At 35.7% G+C, this 12,927-nt stretch overlaps 1 protein-coding gene across 1 annotated transcript in view; it reads left to right on the top strand.

Annotated features, from left to right (window-relative positions):
* Positions 1-12,927, top strand: part of MEGF11 (multiple EGF like domains 11) — a 4,956,374-nt gene that overhangs the window by 864,345 nt on the left and 4,079,102 nt on the right. The window contains exon 3 of the mRNA XM_044077861.1: positions 2,781-2,850. The gene's annotated coding sequence lies outside the window, so the exon portion shown is untranslated. The remainder of the gene's footprint in view (positions 1-2,780; positions 2,851-12,927) is intronic.

The raw sequence follows: 12,927 nt of genomic DNA, 5'->3' as shown, positions 1-12,927 counted from the left end.
ACCCATTTAATCATCAGGGTTTGTTTTGAAGGAGGCACTGGTGTCCCTCTACTCAATATGCAGGGGCAATTAGTTCCAGAGATAAGAAAAACATTGGGTAATTAATCTAACTCGTTAACATGTTTTATATGATGCTGGAGGTTTACATCCTTGGTTTGGGTTTCTGTGTAGCCATTCATCTTGTGAAGATATAAGCGATACATAAGGTAAGGGGTTTGATGGCACAGAATGCTGGATATAGGATGTAATGCAGAAGTCATTAACAGACAGAGTATAGGGATTGGCTTCTTGTCTGTCTTTGTAGCAAAGAGTTTTTAAGCCAGTAATCTTTTCCATCAGGAACTGTTGGGCTCTTTCTAGCTAAATGGCAAGTCTCACTAGGTACATACTGAAAGAGGCATTATACTCACTAATTAGTCTAATTAGGACAGCATGCAGAGGGACACTAAGAGTCTTTGACCTTGATAAGATACCGTTGAAAATCACTTATGATGCAGAGAAGGATTTCTTAACTAGTATTGTAACATGATGGTTAAAGGTGAAGGAATTGTTGAGCCAAGTGCTGTGATCTCTGGCTAGCATGTCCATGTGGAGGTAATGGCTATGTTGTATGCTGTACATGAGGGATGTTCTCTCCAAGGTGGCAATGCTGCATAATATTTTATTTTTTATCCTTAAATTTTGGCATCTTTTTTGATGAAGGTAGATTCCTCCTCGATGTCAAGGCATTGCCTTTTTCAAAGCCACGAGAAGAGAATTCAAAAATATCTCTTTGCATCTCCCTCTGTGGAATTCCTAAAATCACTCACATCCACATGGGCAAAGGTTATAATTATATCTGGGGTAGTGCCGTACTGATATCACTAATCTAGAAAGGGTGCTAACTGTCACCCTGTCCTTTGCCATCTTGGTGATTGATGCTCCTGTATGTCTTATAACCAAGTCACCAATGACTAAGACTTTTCTGGGATGTGCTGTAGGCTTATGGGACTTTGAAGCTTATATGATTCCAATACAGGGGAGTGTCAGTAACAGCAAATGTGGGTGCTGCTGTGGGAATGGTTTTAGTATTTTGGCAGTGTGACTGACGTAAACTAATATTGATTACTGATGATAGTAAAATGTTCTTTTGTACTCCCAGCTAGGGAAAGCAAACATCAGTTGTCATTATTACTGGTGAAAGACTTAGATTACATTTCAAAATCCGAGCTACTGTTTTACTTGGATATTTGTAAACTGTGGTATCTCGGGCTATAAGTGTAGTCCAAAAAATGTAGACTGTCTTGTATTTGTAGAATAATTGATCCTCATATACTAAAAAGTCAAATAATATGAATAAAATAGGGGACAGGTTGCTTTTGGTTTTGTTAACATTATGCAAAATGTTGATAATTAATGCTCAGTATGCAAAATGAGCAAGTAATATTTGAGGAAGAAAATTAATTTAATGAAAAATTGAAAAAATAATTATTTTTAATGGAGTCAAAAGCCAAATGAGTGAACCTGGAAATTAGGATAACATCATCTTGCTAAATTATGGTCTTCCTAATTCTTTTGCCACAAAACACTTCAGTAAACTGGTTAAGATCATCATGTTTCTGTCTGAGATAAAGCCAGGCTAATATTTATATGTTATATTTTAATATTTGGGATAATTGTCATGAAATATTTCTAATCAGTTTAGCCCTGATTTTGTATCCCATGTTTGAAAAGGTGATGAGATTATAAATATTAATATCTAAGGGTTAATATTCTTTTATGTAGAAGTACTGATTTACTAAAGTTAAGGTAGTTATCTAGCCACCAGTCTAAAACAAAATAACAATGAACAAGTTTTAATTTTCTGAGGCAAGTAAGTCCTGGAAAGTTGTATAAAATTCTACTGGGAGCTGATCTGGAGTGTGATTCTTTTTTTTTGATGCAGCTGATTTATAATGCTAATAATGATACTGATGTAGAATTTAAAATGTTCAAATATTTAATCTAATACTGGTGTGCTGCTCATTGAGATATTATTATTTGAGTGGAAGTGCCTTGACAGTAATACTCAGAATTGCAGAGGAATCTGTCATGATCTGATCATGAATGCAGAAACTAGAACTAGTTTGTGCTTTTCTGGCTTGATATTCTGATTTATAAAGGAATGGAAAGTTTACTTTAAATTACATAAAATTGCTTTCATTACCACCTTCATACTGCTGCAGTGCTAAATTTATTTGATGTAATTAAAATCAGGAAGTCTCTTTGTGGTTTGTAACTGATCCTACAATTTGTTAAATGCGGCTTGAGTTTTGTGTACTGGAACAAATGAAAGAAATTTTAAATACATGAGGATATATGTTTTAAAAGGAGACAATTGCTTTGTAAAAGCCACTGGTTATGAGTTTGAAAAATTCTTCTGTCTAGGCTTTTAAAGTTGCCTGATTTTATTGTTCTTGATAAAGAAATACCCCCTCTCAAAAAAAAAAAAGAGGATTTTGTATCACAATAAACAGTCCAAAGAAGGAAAACTGTACTGGAATTGCTAGTGTTTGCCTAGAGCAGGGCCATTAATTCAGCTTTCAGCTTAGTCTCATATTTCCTTTTGGCATTGCCCTCTGCACCAAACCTTCTGCACTGTCACTTATATTAGTGTTGTGCTTGTAACCTTTCTTTCACCTGAAAACATTTAACTTGATATCAGTCTCTGCAATCATTTATGGATGTGGCTGTATTAACAAAACCACTGCCATGTGGTACACTTGTTTTCCTAGTTTATTTATTTATTTATTTGTTTTTAGACTCGACTTGGAGATGTCCAGCTAGTAAGAACTGATTTGCAGTGGATACACAGAAAGAAAAGCACCAAAGGTACAGTAAACAGCTTTAAAATGTATTCTCTACTAACTACATAACAGTATAAAGAATACAGCAATAATGTCATGACATAAAATTACCACAATAGCAAACAAGTAGGGCATAACAGTATAAAGAATACAGTAATAATGTCATGACATAAAATTACCACAATAGCAAAGAAGTAGGACATAACAGTATAAAGAATACAGTAATAATGTCATGACATAAAATTACCACAATAGCAAAGAAGTAGGACATAACAGTATAAAGAATACAGTAATAATGTCATGACATAAAATTACCACAATAGCAAACAAGTAGGACATAACAGTATAAAGAATACAGTAATAATGTCATGACATAAAATTACCACAATAGCAAAGAAGTAGGACATAACAGTATAAAGAATACAGTAATAATGTCATGACATAAAATTACCACAATAGCAAACAAGTAGGAAATAAATATAGTAATTCAGCTATAAATAAAAGGCTGTTTAAGTTCAATCAGAGGTTATAGATATGTGACAAGACAGGCAAGCTGTGCCATTTATAACTATAAGAAACATAAAAGTGTTAAAGCAGAATGATTTTGACAAAATATCTTATAGTTTGAAGCAATAGTTTGCACTGCTATGTAAGATAAACATGCTTTGTTTTGTTAACTTTTTGTGTAGTACTTTGAAACAGTGAGCAAGAAATGTTGGTAAATATGTCCAGCCCAGACTATAGCAAGCCATTTGATAGACTGACAGAGACATCTATTGGATCTGTTTTATATGACTCTCCTGCTGTGAATCTATGCTGCCTTGGGACAATATGCCACTAGCTTTCAAATATCCCTGAATCTTTCCATTGACTCCATGCTTTTCTTCACAGATGAGATCAAACTTGACAGGTTGTTATTTTCTAGTCTTTTGCCATGCTATCTCTGTTGTGAAGAGGACTCACATCTGTCCCCTTTTGTTTTTCAAGACCTTGCTCCCTTTCAGTGAATTTTAACAATTATTTTCCCCCTTTTCTAACAATTCAAGAACATATTTATTTGGGCCCTAGTCCTGTGTTCATGTCAAACTTTTGGAATTCTTTAGCTACTTTTTATTCTTTGAGAGACTGGGATCAGCCCCTTCAGTTCCAGCTGTTTTACTGACTGGGTCCAATAAATCTATTTCCTTCCTTTGTGAATACTGAGCTGAGGTTTTCAGTTAATAATCATACTTCTTCATCATGATTCCTGTCCTCCCTCATCATTTTATTAGGCTTTACAATGCCTTTTTTTTGTATTTTTGTCTATTTTGTATTCTGAATAATATTACTCTCTCTTCAAATCATTCTTTCCTGTCTGAACTGGCCATTATTTTCTGAGTTAGGATCTTTGCATTTCTGATTGCCTTTCCTGCTTTTTCCTTTGTTAGTTGGTGTTGCTGCCTTCTTTCTTTCATTGTTTTTATTTCTTAAGTGGTATATGCTTTTTCCTAACCTTTGATTCCATTTTAACTGAAGCCTTATTTATTCCTTCTTTTGATTTTGTTTCATATGAAAGGTCTGTTATTTCTGCAGTGGCACATTTTATGTATTCTCATTTTTTTCACATACGTTTTGTGCCTCTTTCCCTCAGCTTTATTGAAATATTTTGTCAGAGTTTGCCCTCTTGAAGTCTTGAACCTGGTCTTTGGTTTGTTAAAGCCTACAGTCAACTGATTTTGAACCATACTGTTTAGTGATCACTTGTTTACACTTAATTTAGTTAATTTTGATTTTTAATTTAATTTATTCATTTAACAAGGGTAAGTATCGTGGTCATCTTGGACCCTTTTCAACAATGACCTAGATCTTAAGTACAGGGATAAACACATTGTATATGGACAGTTTAAAGTAGTCAATCAGGGCTAAATACAATGCATTTGGATAGTTTAAAGTTTGCAATCAATTTCCATATATAATTTCCATATATATAACAAAAAACAGAAGTACACAGAGAAAAATCAATGCAAGTAGAGGGAGAACATGGAACTGCACACAGGTAGTGACCAGGGGTCAGGATTGAAACTGAGATTATTGTTAACCACTCAGCTGCTGCATTAGTTTTAAATGGGTAACTACTTTCAGATCTGATTTCATTTTTCCCTTCCCATTCTAGAAAAGTAGCTTTAGTTTGCCTTTAAGAACTTTTACTTCTAATTATGTGAGCCCCTGCCTTTTGTGAGATACTGAGGATGATTATGGTACTGATACAGCAGTAGTCAATGTGATGTGTTTAGTAACAAGTATACCAATGTGTGCCTAATCAATTTTAACTCCCTTTTTATGTCATCCTTAGTTAAGCTGTAAAATCTCCCCAGAACTAAAATGACATTATGAGAAATAAGTAAAATGAAAAGAAATTGATATAGGAAATATCACACTTCATTAACATGCCTTAGTTTGAAACAGAGCTCCAGCAAATAAAGTATCTGATCAAGATAGTCTGATGTAATGCCTGGCTAGTGACCAACCAACAAGTAAAATCATTATATGACTTGAAAATATTTAGTCTGTAAGAATTATATTGATAAAGTAGGATCACTCATAAGTGGTATTTTAATATACATTACTGATCTGTAGGTATTGAGGCAGGATGTCTGCCTGCTCCAGTGGAGACTTGGGGTTGAGCAATGGCTACTGGAGTGTCTGGTAGAGGTAGGAAGGGAAAAATGAGAAGTGAATCACCAGACTACCTTTTTCTGGGAAAGGCTGCATTAAAAGATGTCATGGCCCTACCTTATAGTGGAAGTTAAGGGCTCATGGTAATAAGGGACAGGGGAGGGCAGCCTACCATGTTAAAGGATGTTCATGTGAGAATACCCACATATGATCTCCTGCTTGGTCATTACATATCCATGACCTGAGTGTTGATTGGGAACAGTGGACAGCTCATAACAACACTATGACAGTCTTAAGTACTGGCTCCTTTTTTTTAAGATTCCTTTATTGTCATTACACAAGTACAATGGCATTTGTAGTAATCCTAATCTTAAGGTGCATTCACATGCAATGAACATGAATAAATAAAAGAATACAATACAGTAACTACAGCTATATTATAGTTATATATAGTTATAGTTATATAGCTGTGATATAAACCGCTTCAGGATGAATGTTTATCCCCTTAAGGAAAGGTATAATTTTGTGTGGAAAATTAGCTGGGTGCTTTGGGGAATGAAGTCCATTAACAGATGTGAACCAGTGATGGAATGATTTGAATAAGTGAGTGTGTGATGTAATACAGAAAGTTGGACACAGGCTATTGAGTTGAAAGGTTTAAAACATTCTCAGTACTAATGACTGCATTGGTAATTAACAACATTAATTAATATTTACTAACTAATGCTACTTCCTTTTCTTGCCAGCTTGAATATGTAAACAGTATAGAAGAGCACAAAGCAGCTGCAGTACTATTACATTTAAGAAGCACATCTGATACAGTGCAATATAATGAGATACTTCTGATCCACTAAAATCAGTGCATCGTCTGTAAACGAAATTATCAAAAGACTTGAGCATAACTTATGTGAAAAGTAGTTACAAGATTTATATAAAGAGACACCTCTGTGAGTGTTAGTACAAGACCACAGACTTTCAGTGTTATTAACCAAGGCTAATGTTCTGAGACCAGTCCTGGCATGGTTTGCAAGAAGTCAGACCTTTCCCTGTGCAGTTCCCAGTACATAGCTAACAGAATACTGCAGCAATGCAGTGACACCTTTCCTTAAAGTGAAAGTAAAGACAGTATGAGCTTTGAAGCTTTGGCAAGATTATCCATCTTTGCATGAACTTATTTATATATATGTGTGTGTGTGTGTGTGTTTGTTTGTGTGTATGTGCGTGTGTGTGCGTGTGTGTGTGTGTGTGTGTGTGTGTGTGTGTGTGTGTGTGTGTGTGTGTGTGTGCGTGCACGTGCCTCATAGGTGATTACTAGATAATGAACCCAGGTGGCATTTTTAAGCCTAGCCATTCTTTCTGAATGTATCCGAAAAGTCTTGGTACCCTAAGTTTATTTATAGGTTGATAAATGTATACTAGGCCTAGTAGTTTTATGCATATAAAAAAAAAAATAGAACATGCCAATTACTAGGTTATGTCTAGCATTTCTAGTACCAGAGGGCAGGCTGGGGCTGCTAGAGCTGACTGGGCTTAGGCCAGCACTCTTTTATTAGACAGGAAGTGAGGAAATGGCTGCTGTGGTGTTCACTTCTTGGTGGAGTCCAATGAAATAACAGCACAGGCTTTGACCACAGTTAGAAATGCCAGTGGTTTCCAGAGCTCATGGATACATGAAAATGGAAGAATGGCATGAAAACCATTCTACAGGGCAAAACATATAAAAGGAAATGGCTTCCAGGTGCAGTATGTAAATAAAAATGCCTCTTCCATCCAGTGTGGTGTTGTGGCCAGCCTTCTGATCCCCGTCCCCAAGGAATGACTCAGACCCAGCAGCTCATAACTTTCTTCCCTGGGGAGAGGAGTCCCAGCTTACTAATATGATTGTTGCAGTCAGAGATGGTAGATGTGTGATAGTAATAGTAAGGAGATCTGCAGTAGGATGTCACAAAGTAAATGGGGGTGGCACCCAAACTATGCAGTGATAAGGGCATTATTGTTACTGTTTTACCCTGACGACTAACTCACAGGTCATACAGCTCCTACATGGTATCACAATGTGGTGGATGTGATATTTAAAATACATGAACCTCAAATGTAAACAAAGCTAGGTTTACAGTAATAGCATTGTTCCCATTGTAGGGCCCCATATGTTCCAAAGGATCCCTGAAAGCATTAAAAGGAATGCAAACATTGTTTAACAATGACTGTAGATGTTACAAATGAAGAGGATTACAGTATTTAACAGTACATTTCATGAATTAATGACTATAGAGAATGAGTTGTCTTAAAACATTTTTTTTTCATACTCTGTAGTTTGAGTAAAAATGGCTTGCTGCAAAACAAAGATGATTAATATTTTAAACTTTTCCCTGCAAAATGGGTGCATTTTTTTAATAAAACCCTAAATTTTATTTATTTGTTTTAGGAGGACTGGCAAAACACAATTTTCAGCCATGATCCAGGCCACATGGCAATAGTACATTAAATAAATGACAATATTTGACATTGGACATTTCAGTTGACCAGCAATCATAGACATTTTTATACAGTGTAGCAGTGCATATATAAAGAACTAATGAAATATTTTTTTTTCAGATGAATAGCAGTGCACGGATCCTTTGACATATTAAGTACACAGATATTGTTCAACAGGACAATAGTACATAAAAACAATTGGTAAATACACAAATTGTGACATTTGTATTAGGGAACTTAATATATAGGTTGCCATTATTACTACCCCCTGAAGAACAGCTGTTGAGAAGCTCACCACAGAAGTGTATTTATTCATCTGCAGCACAATACCCATACTAAACGAAACAGGCACTGCATAGAGTTTTAACATATTTAACTGGTATGTCAGAAATGTCTGTCAATAATATACATCTTTACATCAGTGTAATTAATTTAACTCTCTGCTGTAGAGTTTACTGTGAGCAATCCTAAGGAGTCTGATTATTATTAGCATTAGGGGAGGGGATTACTGAGATGTTAGCATATATTTCTGAAGTAATTGCATTTCATCTCATTTTTCAATATGTCCTTAAGCATTTTTGTAAGTAGCTATGACTTTACTGAGAGGTTTTAGTTCATTAGACATTTTTTCCAATGTGGTAGAAGATATTTTACATAAGTCTATGTCTGTGTAGACTAATGTAAAATTAGGTTTTACCACTTGTGTAGTGTCATGACCACTTAGGCCATAGTTTGTGCTTACCCTGAGGATATATTTTGGGTCTATATTACATAGACGAACGCTTAAATGTTCGAATTTCTAAAGGTCAACCTTTAGAGATCGAACAGTTAAGTGTTCGAAAATGTAATAAAACAAAATAAAAAAAAGTAAAATGAAAGGGTTTTTTTTTTTTACTGTTGCTTTTTTTTTTTTTTAATTTTTAAAAATATTCGAACACTTAACTGTTCGATCTCTAAAGGTCGACCTTTAGAGACTCGAACATTTAAGCGTTCGTCTATCTAATATAGACCCATTTTTTTAAGTTAATGTACTGAATAGAAAGGTGGCTTGGTCTGGGATTGGTAACCTCTACTTTTTTCTTTTGTTTTTTTTTTTTATTAAACAGAGATGTCCAGTGCATCAGATTAATGAGTAAACCTGAGAAAGTTGTATCAGTGGTTTGTAGTAAATTAGTATGGTGTATTGACAGAAGGGCTATGATGGGCAATGTTTGCTTTAACTAGATAATGGGACATTTATTGCAATAGCCTTTTTTGCTTCATTTGTAAGAGGATGTGCTACTTCATCAAAGATTTTTAGTTGATTTAATGCATTGTTTGCTTGTGAGGAGCTCAACATGTATTTCAAAAGAAATATTTTTAGTATGAAATTATCTGGAAGGCCCTTAATACTAAATGGAGGCAGGATTAATAGCCTCCTTGTTTACAGTAAGCCACTTCCAAATAGTTCCTGATATACTATTGTATTGTGTTTATGTGTGTTCTTGTAACAACATTATCTGCATAGAGAGTGCAGGAAATCTGAGGTAGATGCCAAGGGGGTATAGTAATGGAATACTAGAAAAGGAGGAGGCCAAGCACAAACCCTTCAAACAAACCGTTTGTGAATGTCCCAGTGTCTGTGAGTGAGCTAACACTTAGCATCATGAAGGAGCTGACCAATACATTAGTTCCTGGACCATGAAATTACAACTTCTGAAAACTTATAGTCAGCTTGTTTCTGCAGCAGAAAGTGATGACCTGCTGTTCCACAGGTGTACCTGAGGTCCAAAAATAACGCACCTGTAAACATGCCATTGTCCACATTTGTTACAATTTAATTGGAAAGATAGTTAGCAGCTGTAATTGTGCTGTATTTGAGTCTAAAAACCATGCTACTTGTCTGTTAGTATGTTAAAGTTTTGTATATAATTAAGAGTGTGGTCATTAAGCAATTAAGCCGACGATGTTGGTGTGGTATATTAAGATTTACCCACAGTTGGTGAGGTTTAATCACGAGGGCGAAGCCAGAGTGATTGAATAAAGCCAACCATGGGTAAATCTTAATACACCACACCATGGAGTTGGTTATTGCTGTTATACAATGACATTATTTAAGAAAAAAGATACTTACTTTTCTTAAATAATGTCTTTGTATAATGGCACTGTGCTGTCTTTCTGCAGCTTGTATATATCCTGTTGCTTTTTTTGATGTACTGAGCATGTGTATGGGACTTGCATTCCCATGCATACCCAGTACATCAGTGCTTTGGAAAGGAAGCAATGGAGAAAAGCAGGTCTCTGTTGCTCTGTTTTTCTTTTCTTTTTTTAAATTAACAGTTTAGGAGTAGGAGAGAGAGACAGAATGGAGGAAATACAAGGAAAGTCAGGTACATGTCTTTAGTTTTGAATAACATGCCTGCTTTTTCTAGTATTTTCTCCATCCTGTCTCTCTGCTATGTCCAGAGTCTAGATTTCAGTTTTTATTTGTTTAATTTTTGTAAAAAAAAAACAAAAAAGTTAAAAGTTAGTGTATATCAATGGAAAAAAGTCTGGGTGACCAGACCTTTATCCGTTGGTATATGCTTGGATTTACAATGGGCATGCTGATTGGGCTGACCAATAAGCATGCTCATTTTGGAATATTAATGGCCAGTCATTGTATAATATACATTTTTCACTAGGCAGGTGGCAAGTGGGCATACATTTGCTATTGATTTGTAATCTGTTGCATGTGAGGGACAGCAACCTTATGAAGAGATATTACTGTGGCATTCAAAACTCGGTGGGATTATTTTAGTGGTAATGGATAAATTTAAAATATGTTTGGATTTTGAAATTTCCTTCCATAACTGCAGTGTAATCTGAAAGTATGTGTAGCATTAGAGCAATGCAGATGTACTGCTGGGAAACATAAAGCTGTTTATAAAGAAAGCTAGTTTATGGCAAATTTGACTTTGTGTTTAAGATTTTGGATTTCCCATGATCTGACATATGTCACAGCAATGAAAACTAATCCGCAGAATACCTCTGCAAAAGCCTCAGGGTTAGGGTTAGCATGCATTAGTAAGGTGGAGCAGGGAATAAATCCGAACATTAAATATGCCCTTGCCCATCACCTCAACCCTACAGCTTACCTTAGAAAAACCCTTTCTGTAGCATCACCATTACACCAGACACTCAGACACACACCACATGCATCAAGGCACATGCACAACACTAAATCTAGCCCCTACTGTAGTTCTCATTCTAACCCTAACCTATAAACATTTACAGACACACACACACACACACACACACACACACACACACACACACACACACACACACACACACACACACATGCATGCAACACACTCACTCGCACACACACACACACACACACACACACACACACACACACACACGTGCAACACACTCGCACTCGCGTGCACACACACACACACACACACACACACACACACACACACACACGTAACACACACACACACGCACACACAGACACATACATGCGATGCATACATACACACACACATAATTATTTACATGTTGATGTTCTACTGTCCTTATTACCTCATGTACTACGTGACACACACACACACACACACACACACACACACACACACACACACGCGTGCACATCATTATTTACATATTGATATATGTAAGTATATATGGTGTTCTACTGTCCTTATTATCTCATGTACTACATGTAAATGAATAATACCAGCTGAGGAGTCGAACACCTTCGAAATGTGTGTGTCAACCAAGATGACTTGGGTACAGTTCTCTTAGTGCCACAAGTACTAGAATTTAATTTTCCAAATAAACTCAGTGTCATTGACATTTTGAACAAATCAATAGAATGGAAATTGCTTCCAGTTTCATCTAAAGTGTTAAAATAGATTGTGTATTCAGGCTTTCTGTTCGCAGGCTTTTTACTGTTTCTATAAGCCACGGAATAATTCCAGGCACATACAGTTTGGAGGAAATAGAAAAAAAAAACATCTAATCCAAAACCTGTATATAAAGGCCAGTTTCTCTTTCTCTGTAAATAATTTGTTGACTTTTTATTGTCTTCTTTCTGCTGTGTAATTATGATGCTACAGCTTAAACACACAAAGGAGCATCTGGCTAGTTTTGTAAGTTGTTTTTCTCTTTTTGTTACCAGGTTTATATCTCTGTAGCTTGTTTTGGGTTTGTTTAATTGGAGATTAAGGGCATCACCTTTTAAGAAGCTCCTCTTTTGACCTTTCATAAAAGAGCTCAAGTTTTTACTTTGCAAAATGTTAATTTTAAACAGTAGAATGCATGCGTTTCATCATTGCAATGACTAATTGTGTCCTTTTAATAATGTTTGCATCCATTGTAATGAATCCTACATGTATTTTTATATGCTGTGGTAAAACCTGCTCCATTAAAAGAAGCTATTCTTACTTTAAAAAAAAAGTTGTGAATAAGCATATTGCAATACAGACCACAGACTCTGAACACATGTAGAAACACTGTCAGCAACAATGAGACAGAGGTAGGTACCTGCAAGACCTCTGAATCTACCAAGTTTCAGGCTCCATTTAAAATTCAGCAATCATTTTCCTTCAGTGCAGTGTTTCGGAATTCCTTATTCTCATTTTTTTCACTATTTAATAACACTGTGGCTCTGCTCGGCCACATCTGTTAGAAATCAGCTTTATACTGCAACTGCCCTTTTTTATAAGTAAATAAATATACTAGTTAAACACGCTTATTTATATTATTTCTGTCTCTTTCTTTGCTAGTCTCATGTCTTGTATACCTTTCTTATCTGACACCTGTCAGGGGCATGCAACTTTGCTGTATTCCTTTTATGCCTTTCATGGATGTGTGAGTACTTACATCAAAGATTTCTGCCCTTTTAATGTAAGCATAATGTAATCAAATGAAGATGCTGACACAATAAGCTCTGTTGTCTGCTGACTCTATCCAGATGTTACAGCTAGCGGTTATCTAGATG

Source organism: Protopterus annectens, chromosome 7.part0, assembly GCF_019279795.1.
Source record: "Protopterus annectens isolate FY-2018-M chromosome 7.part0, PAN1.0, whole genome shotgun sequence".
Classification (NCBI taxonomy): domain Eukaryota; kingdom Metazoa; phylum Chordata; order Ceratodontiformes; family Protopteridae; genus Protopterus; species Protopterus annectens.
Note: the sequence above shows the minus strand (reverse complement) of the source record. Positions and strands in the feature narration are given on the sequence as shown.